General features: G+C 36.0%; 1 protein-coding gene across 1 annotated transcript in view; it reads right to left on the bottom strand.

Annotated features, from left to right (window-relative positions):
- DCC (DCC netrin 1 receptor) overlaps positions 1-23,435 on the bottom strand; it is a 946,816-nt gene that overhangs the window by 231,986 nt on the left and 691,395 nt on the right. The window lies entirely within an intron of this gene.

Here is a 23,435-nt window from a genome sequence, read left to right as displayed (position 1 = left end):
GTAAATGCCACTAAAATGACAGTAAAATATTCGAAATGGTATAAACCCATAAGGAATAGATAATAGGACTCTAGCGGATGAGAGAGGTTAAAAAATTTTTTGAAGGTGCAAATGAGGAAAAGTGTGACTGAGCCAAAGGAGAGAGATGAAACCTAAATACCTCCTTAAGAGATATTAATGAAAACAAGGTGATTGGCATGATCAAATTCAGGGAAGACTAGAAATTGTTACTTCCTAAATACCTTACAAAGCAGAACAGTTATGTTTCTGAGACAGAAGATGGATTGAAAGTCCTACCACATTCTGCAAAACCAGTCTGCTAACACTCCCTGATCTTGGAGTAGCTGGAAGCTTCATTCTCCAGGGATATTGAAACAGAAGCCACAGATTCAGGGACACCAGGCACAGGAGAGAATAGAGATGAGGGCAAGGGTTGTTAAGTCAATGACATAAGACACTCAAGTCTTCTTCCTTCATCTGATACCCAGAGCAATGGCAACCAGGTGTACACTTCCCAGCCAGAATATCAGATAATTGTTCTCTAGATAAAATTTAAAAGAATAAGAGAAAAGAACAGATAGGTTCCTGATCAATCCCCCAACAGTGAGGAGCCCACTTTATAACCTCCACTCACGCACTAGACTTTGCACTTCATAATCCCCTTTTTAGTACTGCATTTTTATGTAAACTGGTAATTTAAGACTATCAGACATTGAAAACAAAGCCTTTGGCATAACATACAGAGAGAAAAACACATTAGAGCATAATGGCACTTGAAGGAAACAGCATTAGTGTAAGGAAAAAGGATCCAAAGAACTGTCATTAATACCCTAATAATCAAAGAGAAGATACTCCATCCATAAATAGGATAAAATACAAGAAAAAGAAAAGATTTTTAAAAAGCTTATGACATTTATAATTTGGTTGCACAAATTAAATATTCAATAGATAGATTAGCAGATAAAATAGACACCTTCTAAAATTCACTGGGGAAAAAAGATAATCAAAGGAAATTGGAGAGAAAAGATAAGAAATCAGAGGTTTAGTCCATAATTTCTGACACCCAAATAGTAAGATGAGAGAATGAAGGAACAGGAAAAATAAAAGGCAGTAAATTAGAAAAAACAAAACAAACCAAAACAAAAAACAAAAAAATCCTCCTCCCCAATAAAAACTTTGCAGAACTGGAACACTTGAGAGCCCATTCTGAAAGGGATTATGGAATATCTAACATAATAAATGAAAAGAACCACATTAAAGCATATTATGTGAAACACTAGAGCCTCATGGGGGAGGGAGGATCCAAAAGCTTCCAGAATGAAGAAAAAAAAAAAAAAAAGAAAAAGAAAAAGGGTACATAAAACATAATCAGGAATAAGAATAGCATCAGATTTCTCAAAAACATTTAATGTTTGAAAACATTTAAACCTAGAATTCCATGTCAAGCCAAATAAATTATGATGTATGAGGAAACTATAATACAAGCATAAGAACATACACTTGCATAAGTATAAGTATAGGGATATTTCAGATATGAGTGGCCTCAAAGATATCCATCTGTGTACCCTTTATCAGGAGGTTAATGACGGTATGCTCCAGGAAAATGAGAGTGCAAAATAAGAAAGGAAAAGATTTGAAATCCAACAGAGATCCAAATCAGAAAGAGAAATATGGAATTCTCAGAAGATAGTGAGGAAAATAGCAATGATATAAGATTGGATTTGATAAGACACCAGACTCAAAAAAGTACATACTGCATAATTCCATTGATATGAGAAATTCAAGAATAGATAAAACTAATCTACAGTAATACAAATCAGAAAAGTAGTTGCCTATGGCAACTTCACTGGAAGATTGATTGGATATGGGTACAAAGAGACGTTTTGGGGTAATAAAACTGCATCTTAGTTCATGTCTGTTACATGGGTGGATACAATTGTCAAAACACATTGCTATGGGCTAAATTTTGCCCCCTGCCCTCCAAAACCCCAAATTCATATATTGATATCCTAATCCCCAGTACTTCAGAATGTGATTGAGGGCTTTAAAATAGGCAATGAAGGTTAGATGAGGTCATTAGTGTGGGCGCTAATCCAATATGACTGGTATCATTATAAGAAAAGGATATTAGAACAGACACACACTGAGGAAGACCATGTGAAGACACTGGAGGAAGACAGCCATCTATAAGTCAAGGAGAGAGAACTCAGAAGAAACAACTCTGCCAACACCTTGATCTTGGACTTCTAGCCTTCAGAACTGTGAGAGAATAAATACCTGTGATTTAAGCCACCCAGTCTGTGGAATTTGTTATGACAGCCCTAACAAGCTGATACACTCGTGGAACTGAACACTTGAGATTTCTACATTGCACTTCAATTATTGGGTTGGCCAAATTTTAAGTAAAAATAAGCCATTTTTTCATTTTCACCAAAAACTTTATTGAACAACATATTCATTAACTGAACGAACTTTTGGACCAACCCAATAATTACACCTTGACCAAAGAAAAAGAATGAATAGAAGGAAAATGAGGAAGAGGAGAAGGAAGGGAAAAGGAAGAAGATTGGGGGAGGGAAATGGGATTGATGTGTGCCAGAGTGCTGCATCCTGACATAACAATAGGTCAGTAAATGATCTGTGAAACTGGTGAATTAGAGTTAGGGAATTAAGGGACATTGAAAGCACATTACTGAGAAACATAAAGGTACATTCCAGAAAAGAAATAACAACTAAAAGTGATGGATATGGGAGTCCAAAGGGAATGAGAACAGGTTTGGAGAGGGACAGGTTTTTGTTATAAGCCTAATTGGTACTATTTAACTTAAAAAATATATACATCAACAGTAATACTTTGATGAAATTTTACATTCATTTTTTAAAAATAAACACACAGAGTTGTTCTTTTGAGAACAATTGAGAAATAAATGACTGTCAGAAAAAGGCTGAACACAATGTCAAGGAATGGACTTCTGAGCTCTTAGCCCACAACCCAAGGCCACTTTGACATTGTTTCAATTATGTGGGTGTAGCAGAGGCAGAGAAGTGATCTCGAGGGAGATGGGGTTTTGAGACCCTTCTTCCAGATCTGCTACAAATTAGCTAGCTCTCTACAAATGATTAAATTTCTATAAAAGGATTTAAGAAATTATCTAAAGGCACAGTTATTTGCTCAGCATTTAAAAAAATTTCAAAGAACATGCCAACTCTAGTCAATTCTCATCATTTGCAGTAGTTATTTTCTGTAATGGCACTGCAAACACTGAATTTGGGAATACTGTAATATTGTTCCTAGGGAAAATACAGGTTTAGGTTCTTGTGAGATTTTGGTCACAACATTTTTGTCAACTCATCAATACATCACCTTGTTTTATACATGTTCCTGTTTAAAGGCACCTTACTTAATATCATCGTTGATTCATTAACATTGAACTCATGGCCAACCGTACTATAATGCATGTCTGAATGGACTTTATTTAATATATGTATTTCTCCTTAAGGTACATCACAGTTTTTTTGCACTTAGGAACACGAGACAACACTTGAGCTCTACACTTGGGGACCATTTTAAACAGCAAAATCGCCAACAGAAAGCAAAAAAAAAAAAGGGGGGGGGCAAAAAATGTGGTATTTTATTTGGGCATTTATTTGACCACAAAAGGGACACTTGGTTACAATATGAGAACTGAAACAAGAAAACAGAGCATCTCCTTGTTCAGCCTCAGCTGGGAACATGTGCTCCTGGAGACTCAAAGTTTTCACTGTTCCACATGTGCACAAGTCTGCAAATGACTGTAAAGATACTGTGGGTATTGATTTTGGGATACAAATAAATTTTAGCAGGTAGGTGAATTTGCACATATAGACTCTACAAATAGTAAGGATCAAATATAATTATATAATAAACATAGTTTAATAATTTTAAAGGAACTTAGCTAAATAAGATTAATCTGATTATTTAAGTTGTTAGAATATACTTGAAAGAGTATGGCACTACTGAAATCATTTACTTCACCCCCATTGCCCTTTAAATGTGAGACGCTAAGTACCACTCTTATTAATACTTGTTAACACTTTTTTTTGCATTTACTCTAGACCTGGAAATGGTCTAGGCACCGCACATATCTATGTGAGCTATGATTTTATCCTCACAGTGACCCAGTGAGTTAAGTCTGTCTTTATGCCCTTTGTACAATCATGTCAATGGGGACATAGAATGGTTAAGTAACTTGAAACCATGTGGCAGTAAGTGACAGAGGCAGGACACGAACTGAGATAATTCCAGTTTGAAGCTGGCATTCTTTACTATTTAATGTTGCCTCTCATGGGAGTTCCAAAGGCTGAGAGTCTAATTCATTCAGTTATTATTCATTCAAAATATATTAACTATATCTCTGCTGTGTTGCAAGCACTGTCTTTGGGACTATGGAAACACTCAAATGAATCATGATAGTACATTCATTCTGGCTGAGGAAACAGAGACATAAACTCATAATGAAAACAAACTGCTAAATGCTAGAATAGATAATCCCAGAAAATACAATGGAAATATAATAGAGGGAGAGATTAATTCTGTGTCATGTGGTCAAAAAAGACTTGACAAGGAGCCCATCCTTCAAGTGTGAATAGGACTTCAAGGAGGGGATAGATAAGATATTTAAGACAGAGTAAATATCAAGAGCAAGTTCAAGGTGTCATGACAGTGTAGAGCCTCTTTAAGTAAAGGTCAAGTAATTGCTGCAGTGGCTACAGTAAATGGGACACGTAGGACAACGTAATGCAAAGGCAGATGGAAAAAAAAAATCAGTATTTTTAGGCCATGCTAAGGAAACATATGGTTAGATCAATGTGCTCATTTAAGAAAGACAAACTAATGAATAAAATAACAATACATTGTACTCGGCACCCAAAGAATGCACAGCCTTAAATACACACGCACGCACCCACACACACGCACACATACATACACCTCATTTCCCCCCTCCACACATGCACATACATGCACATGTGTGGCACACATGCACATACATGCACATGCGTGGCACACATGCACATACATGCACATGCGTGGATGTGTTCTTTGCTCTTAAGTGTTTAGACACTAGTAAAGAAAACCAGATTGAATGACTACCTTATATTTATACTCCACTACACATCTTATTTTTAGTTTTCAATGCTTCAAGATAGTCATGGCCGATATTTTCACCATTTTACAATTTTATAAAGGAGGTAATTGAGGCACAGATTTAAATGAATAGGCAGAAGTCACCTTGTATCATCACAGGGCGATTATCAGACTACTGAGTCAAAGGTCCTTTTTATTATTTCATACTAAAATAAATAATCATAGAGCAACTACTTGGAAATTCTGTTCACCTAAATTCTCCTATCAAAATATTCTTAAAACTGAATTTAAGTAATTAGTTTTTAATACATCCAATAGGCCTTCCCATTAGTAGTCCTTGGCAAATCAAGAAGGGTCATTTTCTAAGGACCACAAGCTTGTTTTTTTAAAGACAAATTTAAATTTAAACAGAAAATTTAAAGAAAAATGAAGGTCTTAGACCAAGAGGCAAAACCTTATGAGTTAATGTTTTGCTATAACTTTGCTGAGTGACCTCTCATGTCTTATAAATGACCTCAATCTCAATGCACATATTGAAAATGGGAGAATAATTGTGCTTAGTACGTCTACCAAATGATTGTAAATCACTTGATAAGCCTGGAGATTTTAATTATATTAATGATTACATGAACAATACTTAGTTTTTGACAGATAATAATTTTTCTTTATCATATTTGAGGACTTCCAGTGATTGCATAAATTATTCCCACATGACCAATACCAATATCAATGCCTGGCAGCAATTAATGAATAGAATCAGGTATATGCTCTGCATGCCTGGAGGTGAACACCTCAATGGTTATTATTCATCTTTGGAAGTAATTTCATCATTTTTATTCATCTTCATATGTGGGTAGCAGCTAAGTTTATTAGCATCTTTTATGCTTTCTGATTGATTTCAAGCAATCAGAAGCAGATTGCAAAGATCAAATAGATACTGTGCAGGTTCTTCTGCAGATGATATGGCAGGATGTCCCAAATTATATTGTACTTTGAAATTAAATGAAAGTGTTCAGTAACTTTTTCTTATTCAGTGGTATAATGTATCTTATTTTCTCTATGAGACTTGTACTGTCAGTGCTCAGTGGCTCAGATTTTATTGCCCATCCCCTCACCAAGCCACCTAAAGCTGTCACAACCTAGTCTTCATGGGCAAGCCTGGTAATGATTTTTATTAAAAGTACTTAACACGTGTCCTTGACTTTTGAAAAATCAATTCTAGTAGCTGTGACTTGACTTTTGGCCCTTTTATTACTTGAGAGCGAGAAAGTAATCCTTTTCCAGTGTTGCAGTGTTTTATCTTGAATCAACGATTAATTTCTTTTTTTTTTCAGATTTGGCAAAAAAGAACTGCAAACCTTAACTTCTCCAAATCCCTCCATCCCCTCTTTGGTTACCACAAAAATGAATTTGTTTAAAAATAAGCATGGTGGAGAGCAGTTAGGTTTATTGAGAAAGGATCTCGTTGGCCATTCTTTCCTAACTGTCTGAGATAACCCTATCCAATTTGGTGATGTGGTATTATCCTTCTCATGGGCTACATTAATCCACTCCTTAATTCTTCCTTCACTCTAGATGTGCATAAATAGTAACTAAGAAAACAGAAAAAAACATTGATAAGCTCACTACCACACCCTCATTTTTTTTTTTTCAGAAGCCACATTTCATAAACTTCTGTTTTCAGTTCCACATATCACATTGCACACTTACATCTTGCCTTATTCTCTCTGGGGTGAATTGCAGGGGAAGACCAGCCCCTCTTAAAACATTCAGTTACCGTAGTAGAGAGTCTTTTTTTTTTTTTTCCCCAATTGAGTATTTATTGAGGATCTACTTAGTGGGTCAACAACAAAAAGACACATTGTAAACCAAAGTTAATACAAGATTTCAGTCATCAAATGCCTATTTCATGAAGAACACTGTACAAGGGTGGGTATACAATGATGGATAAGACAAATTGACAGTTCTTGAGGATCCCAGTCTGATGAAGATGGGACAAGGAGTCTGGCCTCAAGGTGGGCCTGGCTAAGAGCAGAGATGGATCAAGAGCTCTATTTCTTGGAAATGGGTGTGATACACCAAGGATGATAAAAAGGCTACAAAGCAAGAATTTCTGCTGAGACTTTGAAAGGTCTAAGTGACAAGCTTGGAATAAGGCCTTAATCACCAGGATACAGTCTAGATTTGAGCTGATAATGAATATCTTTTAGAGTTTTGAGAAGAGGAGTCATATTGATTGAGGACATATATTTTGACACCATACAATCACTAAGCAGCTGATAATGCATTATAATTTTTGAGAGTAAAGTACCATTACTCTTGTTTTACATAAGAGATTAAGAAGCCTGCCTAAGGTCTTATAACTAAGCGTGACAAAGCCAGGATTTGAAGTCCGTTCTATATTAAGTCCAAACCCAGAGCTTTTGAGCATTATATTGGACTGCCTTCAGCAAAGCTGTGGTCTCAGAATCTCCTGGCAGTCCACCATCTACCTTTTATAATAGATTTAATGCCCTGGGAGAGCCTTTTTTTTTTTTTTTTCCCCCAGCGGTTTTATCCAGATAGCATTCCCATAGAAGGGAATTGGAGGGCACCATTTGAAAGAAGATCGTTGCAGCAAATAAGAATACCTTGGTTGAAACACAGCAGAAATCTAAGGATCTTGACACTTAACTGAAAGTCAGTTTTAGACTCTGCCCCTTATTTCTCTTCTGTATGTATGGGAACTTGTTGAATCTCATGTGAACTTCCTTGAAGAATGAAATATGCTTTCAGTACTCATGAGGCTCTACAGATTTTATTAAAAAGAGCCCATCAGCACTTCTGAAAAACCTGTTTTCATTGTGTCCCCCACGCATCCCCTTATTTACATTCCCCCTGCCACTGCCCTAATTCAGAACATAATTCACCATCACCCAGAATACAGCCATAGCTAAGTAATTGATCCTCATGCCTCCAGTGTCACACTGCTCACACCCATGTCAGTCATCTTCCTTACCAGTGAAGGAGCCACTAAAGCTCTCGGAGCCCAAGTTTTCTCATATGCATTATGAACTAATAACAGGGCCAACCTCAAAGGCTCGTGGTGCAGATTAAGAAAGTCAGTGTGAACACGCTTAGAAGTTCCATCAGAGTGCTGGTGCACAATAATCATGCAGTAAATTGTAAATATCAATACTTTAAGGGAGGAAAGAGGAAAAGAAAAAGAGATGGCAAGAGAGCAAGAGATTAAGAGATAAAGAAGCAGAGAATAAAGAAAGGCAAAAGGAAACAAGGATAGGAAGGAGAATCAAGAAATACCATGTACAGTAACAATGCTTAGAATGTGGACTACTTATTTGTGTGCTGACTCAACAATTTTTCTTCTGGAAATCAAAAGGGGCACTGAGAGGGATAAATTACCTAGCAACACTTTTTAAACTCCTTTTCTTCCATGAATATGTATTGAGAAATTTACTCTGTAAAATATTAGTCAAATTTCTTGTTGTAGCCAATAGAACCTTTAGGTGTGGGTGGTAGAGACCTTGGAAAAGGGTGGAGACTAAAGGAAGGCAGAAAAGTGAAGAGAAGCAATATCTATTTTTGGAGGTAGACTTGACAGCACTTGGTGATTTATTGACTGTCAAGTGTAAAGGAGGAAAAGTCATCAAGAATGACTCCTAGGTTTCTGGCATAAGCAACTTGGTAGATGATAATGCATTTACTGTGATAAGGTTGTTTGAAAAATAATCTACTTTCAAAAAGAGTTCACTGGACCTGCTGGTAGCATCAATAATGACAATTCACAGAGGATGTAGAAACAAAGGCTATCCATATTGATAATATTCTAGATAATATTGCGAAAGGCATTTTTCTAATTTTATTGTTTAGAGTAAATCACATCTTAATAATATCAAAATTATATAGTAACATTTAATATTTAACCTTCGATATGTATCCAAATACTTGGTGAATATTTCAATCGATGCTGAAAATGTCTAATTGAGTTTCAAACTGGAATAGAAATTAATTAATAAAACAGTATTTTAAGCTCTATTATGTACATAATTGTGTGAACAATTTCCACAAAAAGTTTTGCTTTTTTTTGTAAACCTATATACTTGATGGCTCTAACCAAGTATAGATTTGATAAAATGTCAATAAGGTATTATAAAGGTGTATAAATTTTTTTTCCTGCAGTTATATACTATTCTTGCAGATCTGACATGTTTTTACTTTACTATCATAAAAACTCCATCTCTTGTGATAAGCAAAGTTAGAAATTTGGGTAGCATACTATAATTGACATTCTTGAGTTCATGTAGGCAACTGTTATCCAAAATGACCTAAAGCCGTGTAAGAAAATACTTTGTGTGACACATTTCCAGAGTGAAGTCTGCCAGTACCACATAAAGTTTAATATCTGTGCAATAATAAAAGTATGGTTATATACAAATTGAGTAATACTTGATTTTAAATAAAATTTTATGAACATGTCTTAAATTCAGGCAGGAACATTGCTTTGTTTTATTGAAAAAGGAAAGCTAACCTGTTGTGATCTTATATAATGACTCTGAAATAATACAAACATTTTTTCATCAATAGGTTTATTTAGTTGTAAAATAGTCTACCCTTTATCTCTGCTCTGGTGGCTCCTATCCTCACAGCTAGTGCCAGTGGGACTGCTATCTTGAAATTAAGCTCTACTTGAACTACTTTGGAAAATTCCTGTCCCTGATTATGTAATATGCTAAGCCACACTGGGACAAATTTCTCAGGTTGCTCAACTTCAAATAAAATACTGCAAATTCACTTTGATTTGGGTCCCAGTTTTAGTAACCAGGTTTCTCTGGTAGGGATGTTGCCATGCTTTTTTGTGAATGTTCCTTTGCCTTGTTAATCTGCTTGGTTCATCCAAGACCTCCAAGGCATCCTAGACTGTGTCCTCCAGTGGATAGTGTCTCCTTGGTGAATTTGTCAGAGGTTGGCAGACTTTCCTGACAACATTTACTTGCCTCTCTGAATCTAGGCATGTTCTCTGCTTTCATACTCTCAACTGCCCAAAACCACTGGCCTTGTGATTCACCACCTGAAGTGTGTCATCAGCCCTTTCTGACACCACCCATCAGGGACAACTGTCATCTACCTTTCTGTTTCTCTGGATACTGTGACCATTCTTCCTGAAGGAACATCCCTAATCACCTTACTTACTCCTGTTTAGGGACACAACCCTCCTGACAATGGCCCTTAATGCCATACCCATTCATCCCACAGATCTGTCTTCTTCAGGGGTATATAATGGGCACATTCACAAACTATAAGAAAGGTCATCTGGAAAATGCTCCATTTAGTATAAGTTCCATTTTTGTATTTCTTAGCTAAGGTAAACTGGGCTATATTTAAATTGATGCTGGGAAACTGACATGCCACCACTTTACTCCTTTCATCAAATTCTGAGAGCTCAACTTTCACAAGCCCAAGGAAAAAAGGGGAAGCTTATGACTTACTTAACCTACTTCATTTTAGAAGCACAGGGGCCTTGAACCAGGAAATTAAGGTCAATTATGTTTCCAAATCTTCACTGTGAGATCCTCAATCCATCACTGTCTAAGAAGACAAAGGGTAGCCCATGTATACTGACAATGTAGCAGTCTGGTAGGCTAGTATGTTGCATACTTGCAAAGTAACTTTTAAAAAATATTTCTTCAGTTATTTAAATAGGAGGCTTAGAGTTCTATTAGGAGAAGAGTGGACAATAGCTTATGGTGGTCTGGAGAGTGTTTTTGAGAGGTGTGGCTACTTCAACACTGGTCCCAAACTTGCATGCCCATTCTGTACAATAAACACTGGTCATCTCTTTAAGACTTGACTCCAAATGTTAAATAAAGCTCAAATATCAGGCACAGGTACATGGAACTATACTGGGATCTCCTTAATTCTTATAGCTAGTCCTTAGAAAATCTTATTTGATGTTCTGTCTAGCATGCAGTTTTGAATTGCTGTTTAGAGAAAGAGAGAATAGTGTTCTGCAAATAAAAGATATTCAAGAAATATAACAAGATGGATGACAGGAAGTATCCTGGTTCCACCCTCAGCTTTTCACTAATTTGCTAAGGGACATTAGGAGTTGTTACCTAACTGCACCAATTGACATAAGAGGGCCTTCCCTATCTACCACCTAGTTGTTGAGAGGTGATCAATGAGAAAGGGCTTAGAAACTTGAAAACACAGCAAAATTCAAAGTTTTACTCTTATTTAAAATTTTTAAGTTTATAATTATACTTATTACTAGCAATAGTAGTGGTAGAATGTACACCTGTTTTGAATTACACAAAAGGGCATTGAAAACTGAGCAAATTTTCAAAGAACTGAGTCATCAGGTCACTTTGGACAAACATGATTAGGTATTGAAGACATAAAAACAAACAAATGAATGAATGGTTCTCAATGAGTCTGAGTTATCTCCAAAAGCACTTCAACTGATCACAGCAACTAGATTACATTTTCCTGGGAAACAGCTTTCTTTGCCACTCGAAAACCATTCAGTGGTGAAGAGGTGATTGCTTTATGTTGATTTTATCATATTCTGATGAGTGGCCCACAGAAACAGTGCTTTCTCCATTATTACCAAACCCTTGTTGGAGTTGATTCTCAGGCATGTAACTATGTATGGTCTCAATTACTGAAAGCAAAATAAAGAAAAATCAATCGTTCCTGTAGGTCAAGGCTTTCTTGGCCAACTAAATAAAATTAACCAAATACTCCTAAACCAACCAACAAATCACCCACAAATGTAAAATAGAGTCCAGCCTAAAGAAAAATGAAGAGAAAAAAAAGAGGTAGAAATGCTGTGTACCTAGCATCTTCTTTTTGTGAACTCCTGAATTTAAAATAGCATTTTTTTCATGTTATAATTTGCTATGTATACCCTAGTAGCCAGGCCTGTTCTCTTTTAGGTCCTAGAAACTGGGAATGTAATTTCTAGGCAGTATGCACATTTCCACAAAATTCCATTACAATAAAGCAATTTGAGTGTTCCCTAGAGTTCATGATAAAGCGATCTTACGAGTAATACATTTCAAAATTTGTCAGTATCAATAGTCTTTATTCTCCAGTCTTAAGTCATTCCCTGGAAGTGAGCTGGATGTTTAGGGAGGCTCATTAACTCTTTCATATCGCTAAATCCTTTCTCACACTATTCATGTCTACTCAATAAAGCTACTAAAAGCAATAAAATAGCCTTGATGCAGGAACTAGAGTTCTTAAAACCAGAACACAAATACATCAGGGGAGTTATGTGTAAAATTATACCCTTGAAAGGTACAAGAAAATAGACCAATATATAACTTAAGGCAGAAAATACAGTGCTCACTTATTTCCCATTCTTTTTTTGTTTTAGAATATAGAAACCAGGATACTATTTGAGCAGTAAGTTGAATGGGGTAACTTCAGGAAAATTGATTTCATCAGATATTTAAGCACCCTGAGCCAAAGAGGTAAGAGTTTAAGTACTGATTTGAGCCTTATGAAAATTCTTTCACGTATGAGATAAAATGCATTTATCAAGAATGACCAGTTGGAATTCAGGGTATTGCAATAATGCACTCATGCTAAAATGATCATGATATACTAACTTGGTCTGGAAATAATGAAACAGTTTAAATGTTGTACATTGCTCAATAAAAGAATAAAAACCATAATTTTTACAACGCCATGATTTTTAGAGTAATAAAACCAGAACCTCTAAAATTATTGTCGCAAAAACAATTTCCATCTAATGTATGATGGAAGAAATATGATTGCAAATCAGTCTCACCCTGTATAGAACAAGCCTTTTTTGCTTTTACACATATCAAAGTTTAGACATGTCCAATATTTAGGGATAAACAGTTGAGTCTATATTAAATAAGGAAATAAAACCTTAGTATGAAACTTTTTTTTAAATGCAGACACAGCTATTTAACAGAGGCATATCTTCAAGCACACTGTCAAATTAGGCCCTAAGTAATTAATCTCTGAAACCAGCAGGCTTTCAATCTCAGAGCAACCATCTCAAAGACATGACTTACCATGTAATTACATGGGACATTACAATGTACTTATGAGGTCATTTGTTACAATGTACAGTAATTACAGAGTACTTACATAGCTATTTATGTCTCATAAAATTAAGTGAGACTAAATATTTTAATTGTGTTGGAGAAATAAGGGAAAATATTTGAGTTCCACATGTCAGGTGAGATTATAGGTCAGATTCACGTAACTCATATTAACAGCTGGTTGTCTCCAGAATCACAGGTGTTCTGTGGTGCTTTCTTATTGGAAATGAAGGTTTGAGAAATATTCCTTCCAAGGATGAAGTAAGTGGAACTGTTCTCAATTGTAGTCTTGAGGTAATACCAGAAGACAGGTCAATAATATAATTTGCTATTTACAGTTTACACCCAAACCATTAATGTCCAGGTGTCAATAGAGTTGCCAGACTAAAAACAATGAGATACACAATGTTTTCATAAATGACACACCACACCACTAGATAGAATAATAGCAGTCCTTATGTTTTTCACTTCTGCTACTTTTGGTAAATAATAGCATTTGCTTGGATTTTCAGATCCCTTCTTCTCAAATACACAGCCTAAACCATTCTCACTTTTTAAAAGAGAGAACTCTTTAAGATTTCCAAGTTGTGTTTTTTCCAAGTTTCTTTTCCTTATCTCATTCTGTACTTGAAAATTCTTAGGTAGCCTAACGGGTGAATTATGGCAGCAGAAAGAAGAGGTTTCTGCGCTTGTTACATCTGAAACATCACTGAGATATGAATAATGAGGAGAGCTGATTTAAAAAATTAAAATTAAAAATCTTTTTGGATTGTTAATGATCTATTTTCTTTGGATTAATGCCTAAAGTAAATCTTACTATTATTTACATACATTACTATATCAGTTTATTCATTAAACATCCTGATTACCTGCTGTGTTCCAGGCCTGGTGCACAAGGGCATATTCACCTAAAACATTTTCCTTGAAGAGCATGGTCCTTTCCAGAGATAGATTCTATGATGATGTTGATAGATTGGCCTTACTAAATCTACTAAGCTAAACAGACATACCATACTATGGTCTCTTTTTCAGAAAATAAATTCTGGCTTTATATTCAGAGTTTATGCCTTAAAATTAGAATGGTCATTATTTGATGGATCATGAAATCATCTTACCCAGACTTTGCATACTCTTGTTAAGCTGCCTCCCATTCAAGTGATTCAATGATTGGAAACTACGAGATAATGTTTTGTTATGATGGTTCAGACAGAATTCTCCTTTCTATGCTTTAGACTGTTTTGAGAATTTCAACAATCATTTTTCCAAAGGAATAAATGTCAACTCTTTTTTGTCATGCAGATATTCTAACCACCAAATTGCTATAAATATGTGAGCTAATTAATCACTGTAAAGGCTGATCAGCAGGTTGACAGTGATATCGACCGCAGCCTCCTGACAAAACAGGGATTCTATCAGTGTTTAATGACTGCTACACTCCTATATAATGGTCCCCAAATTTGCCAAATTCGGATACTCAGGACCCACAGAACCATCTGCAGAATGTTTCCTGTTAATATGCAAATAAACCAATTAAAATTCATTGACTCATTCAACAGCCAGTCAGGTCAATTCTGATCCACTGTACCAATTTTATTTATACATGAAGAAAGTGCAGGTCCATTTTCCACTAAAGTTCAGAGAAGCTACTCAGAGAGTTGTTGAGAACATAGTCTCAATAACTCATTCCAATTTAAGACCAGTAAGAGGTAGTTTACTTTTGAAAGAAATTATGGGTAACTGTCAATACTTCAATCAGTATTTCAATTAGATATGCAATCGTTAGGTGTATAATTGATTAACAATTAACAGCACCTGTAGCTGGCTATAATTTTAATTACTCATTACATTATGGCTGATTAGTTAAAATGATGTCTGCATGAGTACTACTGGATTATAAAGAAGATGATAAAACAATTCCAGAATAATTAGTCTATTAGAATTGGGATTAAGGCAAATTCAATAAAATATTTCTAAAAATTTTTTTATTTTAAACAATGTTAATGGATTTTCCTTAAGTTATACAACATGGAGAGAAGCTGACCAATGATCATTTCAATGTAATTAGTCTGCCATTTTCCTGGAAGATGAGGAAGTAGTTCAGAATAAGCCATTGTCCATCAGAACAATAGGCATGAGAAAGGAGATCCTAGGTAACAATAGAGCCCCATTTCTAATCTGCTTTATAAATATGCATGTTTTAGAAATGGAAAGGATTTTTGATCTTTTATCACAAATATGACAGTCTGGTAAATAGTCATTTACATAAGAGATATTAAGTTGCCTTTTTAGGCACAATGTACCTGAATAATGGTTTCAAATACAGTTTTGTAAAAGAGAGAAAATTAGTTTTTAACTACAATACCTTAAAACTAGGCCATCGTAGCAAAACATTCTGGTGTGCAAACTAGTATGTGTTTTAATTTAGGTATTCCAAGACGAGTTTGTAGTAAATTAGGTACTAGTATTAGAACCAATAATTCTTCCAAATTAAAAAATATATATTCTGCACAGTTTCATATATTACAACATATTTTTTGAGGATTTAGGACCTCACACAATTGACTGAGGCATGAGATAAAGTAACTTTTTTACAATGATTTTTGGTATAAATGAAATATTGTACAAATGACTGATATTTACTTCTGTTTGAAACTCTTCATTATAAAAATATTCAAACAAATACATATTTAGAATAGTATAAGACACCACTTCACAATCACCAAGATAGCTATGATCAAAAGACAATAACAGCACTGTGAGGATGTGGAGGAATTAGAACCTTCATACACTGCTGGGAAGAATGTAAACTGGTGCAGCTGCTTCGAAAAATAGTCTATCAATTCCTCAAAAGACTAAAAATAGAATTAAATATGAACCAGCGATTTCTTCCTAGGTATTCTCAAATAGAACTGAACACATATATTCACACAAAAACTTATATACAAATGTTCATAACAGCATTATTCATAATAGTGAAAAACAGTGGAAACAACTCAAATGCCCACCATCTGATGAATGGATAAATAAAATGTGGCATGTGCATACAATGGAATATTATTTGACCATGAAAACAAATGAAGTATGGATACATGCTGTAGCATGGATGAATATTGAAAATATTATGCTAATTGAAAGAAGTCACTCTCGAAAGATGACACAGTGTATAGTTCCATTTATGCAAAATATGCAGAACAGGGAAACTGTAGAGACAGAAAGCAGACTAGAGATTTTTTTGGCTGATGCAGGGACAGTGTAAGAGGAAAATGAGGGGTAACTGCTAAAGTATACAGATTTTTTTTAGGGGAGATAAAATAATAAAATTAATTGTGGTGATGGCTTCAACTTTATTTTATCTTTTTAATTTTATTTTATTAATTTTTTTAAAAAGCACATCCTTATTAGTCATCAATTTTATACACAACAGTGTACCCATGTCAATTCCAATCGCCCAATTCATCACACCACCATCCCCACCCCACTGCGGCTTTCCCCCTTGGTGTCCATATGTTTGTTCTCTACATCTGTGTCTCAACTTCTGCCCTGCAAACCGGTTCATCTGTACCAATTTTTTAGGTTCCACATACATGCATTAATATACAATATTTGTTTTTCTCTTTCTGACTTACTTCACTCTGTATGACAGTCTCTAGTTCCATCCACGTCTCAACAAATGACCCAATTGCGTTCCTTTTTATGGCTGAGTAATATTCCATTGTCTATATGTGCCACATCTTCTTTATCCATTCATCTGTCGATGGGCATTTAGGTTGCTTCTATGACCTGGCTATTGTAAATAGTGCTGCAATGAACACTGGGGTGCATGTGTCTTTCTGAATTATGGTTTTCTCTAGGTATATGCCCAGAAGTGGGATTGCTGGATCAAATGGTAACTCTATTTTTAGTTTTTAAAGGAACCTCCATACTGTTCTCCAGAGTGGCTGTATCAATTTACATTCCCACCAACAGTGCAGGAGGGTTCCCTTTTCTCCACATCCTCTCCAGCATTTGCTTTTTGTAGATTTTCTGATGATGCCCATTCTAACTGGTGTGAGGTGATACCTCATTGTAGTTTTGATTTGCATTTCTCTAATAATTAGTGATGTTGAGCATCTTTTCATGTGCTTCTTGGCCATCTGTATGTCTTCTTTGCAGAAATGTCTATTTAAGTCTTCTGCCCATTTTTGGATTGGGTTGTTTGTTTCTTTAATATTGAGCAACATGAGCTGTTTATATATTTTGGAGGTTAATCCTTTGTCCATTGATTTGTCTGCAAATACTTTCTCCCATTGTGAGGGTTGTCTTTTCGTCTTGTTTATGGTTTCCTTTGCTGTGCAAAAGCTTTGAAGTTTCATTAGGTCACATTTGTTTATTTTTGTTTTTATTTCCATTACTCTAGGAGGTGGATAAAAAAAGATCTTGCTGTGATTAATGTCAAAGGGTGTTCTTCCTATGTTTTCCTCTAAGAGTTTTATAGTGTCCAGTCTCACATTTAGGTGTTGAATCCATTTTGAGTTTATTTTTGTGTATGGTGTTAGGGAGTGTTCTAATTTCGTTCTTTTACATGTAGCTGTCCAGTTTTCGAAGCACCACTTATTGAAGAGACTGTCTTTTCTCCATTGTATATCTTTGCCTCCTTTGTCATAGATTAGTTGACCATAGGTGCGTGGGTTTATCTCTGGGCTTTCTATCTTGTTCCATTGATCTATGTTTCTGTTTTTGTGCCAGTACCATATTGTCTTGATTACTGTAGCTTTGTACTATAGTCTGAAGTCAGGGAGTCTGATTCCTCCAGCTCCGTTTTTTTTCCTCAAGACTGCTTTGGCTATTCGGGGTCTTTTGTGTCACCATACAAATTTTAAGATTTTTTGTTCTAGTTCCATAAAAAATGCCATTGGTAATTTGATAGGGATTGCATTGAATCTGTAGATTGCTTTGGGGAGTAGAGTCATTTTCACAATATTGATTCTTCCAATCCAAGAACATAGTGTATCTCTCCATCTGTTGGTATCATCTTTAATTTCTTTCATCAGTGTCTTATAGTTTTCTGCATACAGGTCTTTTGCCTCCCTAGGTAGGTTTATTCCTAGATATTTTATTCTTTTTGTTGCAATGGTAAATGGGAGTGATTCCTTAATTTCTTGTTCAGAGTTTTCATCATTAGTGTATAGGAATGCAAGAGATTTCTGTGAATTAATTTTGTATCCTGCAACTTTACCAAATTCATTGATTAGCTCTAGTAGTTTTCTGGTGGCATTTTTAGGATTCTCTTTGTATAGTATCATGTCCTCTGCAAACAGTGACAGTTTTACTTCTGCTTTTCCAATTTGTATTCCTTTTATTTCTTTTACTTCTCTGATTGCTGTGGCTAGGACTTCCAAAACTATGTTGAATAATAGTGATGAGAGTGGACTTCCTTGTCTTGTTCCTGATCTTAGAGGAAATGCTTCCAGGTTTTCACCATTGAGAATGATGTTCGCTGTGGGTTTGTCGTATATGGCCTTTATTATGTTGAGGTAGTTCCCTCTATGCCCACTTTCTGGAGAGTTTTTATCATAAATGGGTGTTGAATTTTGTCAAAAGCTTTTTCTGCATCTATTGAGATAATCATATGATTTTTATTCTTCAATTTGTTAATATGGTGTATTACATTGATTTATTTGTGTATATTGAAGAATCCTTGAATCCCTGGGATAAATCCCACTTGATCATGGTGTATGATCCTTTTAATGTGTTGTTGGATTCTGTTTGCTAGTATTTTGTTGAGGATTTTTGCATCTATATTCATCAGTGATATTGGTCTGTAATTTTCTTTTTTTGTAGTATCATTGTCTGGTTTTGGTATCAGGGTGATGGTGGCCTCATAGAATGAATTTGGGAGTGTTCCTTCCTCTGTAATTTTCTGGAATTGTTTGAGAAGGATGAGTGTTAGCTCTTCTCTAAATGATTGATAGAATTCACCTGTGAAGCCATCTGGTGCTGGACTTTTGTTTGTTGGAAGATTTTTAATCACAGTTTCAATTTCAGTGCTTGTGATTGGTCTGTTCATATTTTCTGTTTCTTCCTGGTTCAGTCTTGGAAGGTTATACCTTTCTAAGAATTTGTCCATTTCTTCCAGGTTGTCCATTTTATTGGCATACAGTTGCTTGCAGTAGTCTCTTAGGATGCTTTGTATTTCTGCAGTGTCTGTTGTAACTTCTCCTTTTTCATTTCTACTTTTATTGATTTGAGTCTTCTTCTTTTTCTTGATCAGTCTGCCTAATGGTTTATCAATTTTTTTTATCTTCTCAAAGAACCAGCTTTTACTTTTATTGACCTTTGCTATTGTTTTCTTTGTTTCTGTTTTGTTTATTTCTGCTCTGATCTTTATGATGTCTTTTCTTCTGGTAACTTTGGGTGTTGTTTGTTCTTCTTTCTCTAGTTCCTTTAGGTGTAAGGTTAGATAGTTTATTTGAGATTTTTATTGTTTCTTGAGGTAGGCTTGTATAGCTATAAACTTCCCTCTTAGAACTGCTTTTGCTGCATCCCATAGGTTTTGGATTGTCGTGTTTTCATTGTCATTTGTCTCTAGGTATTTTTTGATTTCCTCTTTGATTTCTTCAGTGATCTCTTGGTTATTTAGTAACGTATTGTTTAGCCTCCATGTGTTTGTGTTTTTTCCGGTTTTTTCCCTGTAATCGATTTCTAATCTCATAACATTGTGGTCAGAAAAGATGCTTGATATGATTTCAATTTTCTTAAATTTACTGAGGCTTGATTTGTGACCCAAGATGTGATCTATCCTGGAGAATGTTCCCTGCACACTCGAGAAGAAAGTGTAATCTGCTCTTTTTGGATGGAATGTCCTATAAATATCATTTAAATCTATCTGGTCTATTGTGTCATTTAAAGCTTCTGTTTCTTTATTTATTTTCATTTTGGACGATCTGTCCTTTGGTGCAAGTGAAGTGTTAAAGTCCCCCACTATTTTGTGTTACTGTCAATTTCCTATTTATAACTGTTAGAAGTTGCCTTATGTATTGAGGTGCCCCTATGTTGGTGCATATATATTTATAATTGTTATATCTTCTTCTTGGATTGATCCCTTGATTATTAGGTAGTGTCCTTCCTTGTCTCTTGTAACATTCTTTATTTTAAAGTCCAGTTTATCTGATATGAGTATTGCTACTCCAGCTTTCTTTTGATTTCTCTTTGCATGGAATATCTTTTTCCATCCCCTCACTTTCAGTCTGTATGTGTCCCTATGTCTGAAGTGGGTCTCTTTTAGACAGTATATATATGGTTCTTGTTTTTGTATCCATTCAGCAAGCCTGTTTCTTTTGGTTGGAGCATTTAATCCATTCACGTTTAAGGTAATTATCGATATGTATGTTCCTATGACCATTTTCTTAATTGTTTTGGGTTTGTTTTTGTAGGTCCTTTTCTGCTCTTGTCTTTCCCACTTAGAGAAGTCCCTTTAGCATTTGTTGTAGAGCTGCTTTGGTGGTGCTGAATTCTCTTAGCTTTTGCTTGTCTGTAAATCTTTTGATTTCTCCATTGAATCTGAATGTGATCCTTGCTGGGTAGAGTAATCTTGGTTGTAGGTTCTTTGCTTTCATCACCTTAAGTATTTTATGCCACTCCCTTCTGGCTTGGAGAGTTTCTGCTAAGAAATCAGCTGTTAACCTTATGGGAGTTCCCTTGAATATTATTTGTCATTTTTCCCTTGCTGCTTTCAATAATTTTTCTTTGTCTTTAATTTTTGCCAATTTGATTACTATGTGTCTTGGCCTGTTTCTCCTTGGGTTTATCCTGTATGGAACTTGCTGCGCTTCCTGGACTTGGGTGGCTATTTCCTTTCCCATGTTAGGGAAGTTTTCGACTATAATCTCTTCAAATATTTTCTAGTGTCCTTTCTCTCTCTCTTCTCCTTCTGGGACCCCTATAATGCGAATGTTGTTGTGTTTAATGTTGTCCCAGATGTCTCTTAGGCTGTCTTCATTTCTTTTCATTCTTTTTTCTTTATTCTGTTCCGCAGCAGTGAATTCCACCATTCTGCCTTCCAGGTGACTTATCTGTTCTTCTGCCTCAGTTATTCTGCTATAGATTCCTTGTAGTGTATTTTTCAGGTCAGTTATTGTATTGTTCATCTCTGTTTGTTTGTTCTCTAATTCTTCTAGATCTTTGTTAAACATTTCTTGCATCTTCTCCATTTTTGCCTCTATTCTTTTTCTAAGCTCCTGGATCATCTTCACTATCATTATTCTGAATTCCTTTTCTGGAAGGTTGCCTATCTCCACCTCATTTAGTTGTTTTTTTAGGGTTTTATCTTGTTCCTTAATCTGGTACATAGTCCTCTGCCTTTTCATCTTGTCTATCTTTCTGTGAATGTGGTTTTTGTTCCACAGGCTGCAGCATTGTAGTTCTTCTTGCTTCTGTTGTCTGCTCTCTGGTGGATGAGGCTATCTGAGAGTCTTGTGTAAGTTTCCTGATGGGAGGGACTGGTGGTGTGTAGAGCTGGCTGTTGCTCTGGTGGGCAGAGCTCAGTAAAACTTTAATCTGCTTGCCTGCTGTTGAGTGGGGCTGGGTTCCCTTCCTGTTGGTTGTTTGGCCTGAGGCAACCCAACAGTGGACTATACCTGGGCTCTTTGGTGGGGCTAATGACAGACTCTGGGAGGTCTCATGCCAAGGACTACTTCCCAGAACTTCTGCTGCCAGTGTCCTTGTCCCCACGGTGAGCCACAGCCACCCCCCGCCTCTGCAGGAGACCCTCCAACACTAGCAGGTAGGTCTGGTTCATTCTCCCCTGGGGTCACTGCTCCTTCCCCTGGGTCCTGATGTGCACACTACTTTGTGTGTGCCCTCCAAGAGTGGAGTCTCTGTTTCCCCCAGTCCTGTCGAAGTCCTTCAATCAAATCCCACTAGGCTTCAAGGTCTGATGCTCTAGGAATTCCTCTTCCGGTTGCTGGACCCCCAGATTGGGAAACGTGACGTGGGGCTCAGAACCTTCACTCCAGTGGGTGGACTTCTGTGGTATAAATGTTCTCCAGTCTGTGAGTCACCCACCCAGCAGTTATGGGATTTCATTTTACTGTGATTACGCCCCTCCTACCATCTCATTGTGGCTTCTCCTTTGTTTTTGTATGTGGGTTATCTTTTTTGGTGAGTTCCAGTGTCTTCCTGTCGATGACTGTCCAGCAGCTAGTAGTGATTCTGGTGGCTGGCTTCAACTTTAAATGGGTGAATTGTGTGGTATGTGAATTATATCTCAATAAAGATATTACAAAAAGAACAACTGCACCACACACACAAAAATTAGAATAGGGTAATGAACCCCAACGTGCCCATCACCTGACTTCAATTTTTCAGTTCATTTCCACTCATTATATATATATATATATATATATACATATCTACTAAACCCTCTGGGATTTTATTTAAAGAAAGTCTATATATGTTTGTAAAGTGGAGAAATACACCTACATGTGTGGCTCTTGCTATAAGTGGGAAGTACATTCTGCAGGGACCTGAATACAATCTATTTTTATCCCCCCATCACCGGCACCATGTCCTGCCCATATCATACTCGAGAATGTTTGCAGATCACAGAAGGAAAGGAAACAGTGGAGCAGTTCAGTCCCACTCCATTGCTTCAGGTTCTTCCTTTGAGGACATTTAGAAGGTAATGTACAATTAGGGGCCAAAGCATCTGCAAAGAGCTCAGTTGTAAACGGGAGCTCTAATCAAGTCTGTGAGAAAATTCAGGGCGGCTCCATTCTAACTCCTTTTTAAATTTTTTGTATAACAGAACTAGAAGGTAAAACGTGGTTCCAGGCTACGTAGGATTTTTGGGGGGACGGGGTGGGGGTCAGGAAAGAGGGATATAGAGTAAAGGTCAGTGAACTACTATATACAAACGAATGGTGTGAAGTTTACAAAACGTGTCAGAAAAATATTTTCTATGCTTATTTATTTGCTTAAGGCCAAGAAAATAAAACGAGAATATATGTAAGGTTTTCATGGGTTACATTCTTTTTCTAATGGTGTTTACCATAGTTCTAAGTTTCCATTCATTTGTTTGATTGTTTGATTAATGTCTTTTGAGCTCCTAAGAACTTAAGCTCATAAACTCTCCTGCTGTTTCTTACCACACGGTCCCCAGTGCCAACAGCAATGTCTAAAACTTATAATATTTTCAATAAGTAGTTGTTGAGATGAAATTGAAACTAAAAACAAAATAAAACAATAGATCAATA

This window comes from Eschrichtius robustus, chromosome 14 (genome assembly GCF_028021215.1).
Source record: "Eschrichtius robustus isolate mEscRob2 chromosome 14, mEscRob2.pri, whole genome shotgun sequence".
NCBI classification, from domain to species: Eukaryota; Metazoa; Chordata; class Mammalia; order Artiodactyla; family Eschrichtiidae; genus Eschrichtius; species Eschrichtius robustus.
The sequence above is the reverse complement of the archived record's forward strand: the minus strand, read 5'-3'. Positions and strand labels throughout refer to the sequence as shown.